This window comes from Cynoglossus semilaevis, chromosome 1 (genome assembly GCF_000523025.1).
Source record: "Cynoglossus semilaevis isolate Cse_v1.0 chromosome 1, Cse_v1.0, whole genome shotgun sequence".
In the NCBI taxonomy this organism is placed as follows: Eukaryota; Metazoa; Chordata; class Actinopteri; order Pleuronectiformes; family Cynoglossidae; genus Cynoglossus; species Cynoglossus semilaevis.
In genome coordinates, this window is record NC_024307.1 from 1,353,120 (window position 1) to 1,354,996 (window position 1,877).

The 1,877-nt window shown below is 53.1% G+C and overlaps 1 protein-coding gene across 1 annotated transcript in view; it reads right to left on the bottom strand.

The window, feature by feature from the left end:
* Positions 1–1,877, bottom strand: part of daam2 (dishevelled associated activator of morphogenesis 2) — a 65,875-nt gene that overhangs the window by 13,299 nt on the left and 50,699 nt on the right. The gene's annotated exons all lie outside the window — the stretch shown is intronic.

Sequence of the window (1,877 nt, forward strand, 5' to 3'; positions counted from 1 at the left end):
GTCCTGGTGGTGCTGATTGACCATCGTCTCCTCCTCCTCTGCAGGTGGTCAGTTATGTGGAGCAGAGCGTCTGTACTGTCTCAGCTCCTCTGTGAAGTGGAGCAGGACATTGATCTGGTTTTTACCTCTTCTTCCTACAGTGCGCAGCCGTATTCAGCAGGGCCTGGTTTCCATAGCAGCCAGGACAGTCATCACTCACCTGGTCAACCACCTGGACCACTACCCAATGTCTGGAGGACCAGCCACCTTGTCCAGTCAGGTAGGTTAGTCAGTAGTTAGTGTGCCAGGATCCAGACTCCAGACACAGTCCAACGTCCAACGTTTCATTCTGCTTTTATTTGTAGGTCTGTGAAAACCATGACAACGCTTTTTGTGAGAGTGCAGACCTGGGACCAGAACTTTTCCACTCACCAAACCTGCAGTTCCTGGTTCTCAACAGATCAACGCTGCTCTCTGTGCTCCAGGTAACCACGGCTCCACCAGCGTTACCATGGTAACTGCTCTATCACTAGACTGTGTTTATCCAGTATCAGATAAACAGCAAACGATGCTGGACCAGTAACCACTGGTCACCAGGTGACTTCATATGAAGTAGTAGTTAGTAGTTAGTAGTTAGTAGTTAACAGGGCTGTAAGAAAACATCAGCACATTGAAATATCCTGATCTCTCCTTTATATAGTGTAATATATATCACAATATATCACAGGATAAAACGTATATGTCGTTGCCCCGTGTCATGCTACGTATCGTGTGGACAGATTCTGGACCAGAACTCACTCCTAGTGGTTAATGTGGTCAGTACCAGTTTTCAGCCATGGTTCCGTTCTTCACCTTCAGATCCGGTCAGAGTCTGGAGTACCAGGTGGAGGAATGACCGCTGGTTTGTCCTCCGCCCCCGCATGTGTCCGTGTCATCATTCGTGACGTCGCTGGAAAACACTCCTGGGACTCCACCGTGCTCTACGGTCCTCCCCCGTCTCCGCCCACCAGCCCGGCACAGTCGCCTCAGCTCCTCCACCGCTGCACCTCCCCCAGGGGTCAGCCCAAAAAGGTGGGAGAGAAGAGAGAGGGCAATGAAGAGGAGGGCAAAAAGGAGCGGGAGGGAGAGGACTTTGGGGGAGGAACTGAGGGTGAGCAGCAAGACTTGGTGGAAGACGGAGGGAAGGGAAAGGTCAAGGAGGGGGGCAAGGGAGGAGAAGGTGGAGGAGGGGGAAACAGGGAGCAGGACGATGAGGAGAGGGAGCAAGAAATGGAGGGAGAAGAAGAACAAGCGGAGCAGATTCTAGCTCCCCCTCTGGCCAAACGGGTGTGTCGCGAGGCGGTGCCAGCCTGGGATTCCCTGAGAGACGGTGAAGATTCCCTGGATGAAATGCTCCAGTATCTGGGCCACTCCAGTCCAGAGTGTCTCCAGAGAGCAGGTACACACACACACACACACACACACACACACACACTCGGACTGACTGACTCCTGCAGACGCTGAAAAAACTGTTTTCCCACTGACGGACTTTTACAGGAACGCCGCTCAACATCCCGGCCCCTCCCCCAGTGTGTGTTTCAGAGAAGCAGGAGAACGACGTGATCAACGCCATCCTGAAGCAGAGCGCCGCTGAGAGAGACTTCGTCCTCCACGTGTGTATCAACGCCGTCACATTCCCGTCTTCGACTTTTTCAAATGACCATCACCGTGTCTGTCTGTCTGTGTGACGGTGAACTGTGTTTGTGTCGTAGAGGGGGGAGGAGCTAAACATGAGGGCCGTCCGTCAGCCTGAACCAGAAACCCAGGCTCCACAGTCGGCCTTCTACTACTGCAGACTGCTGATCAACATCTTAGGACTGAACTCCTGGGAGAAGAGGTGAGAGTGGACACTGGTCCAC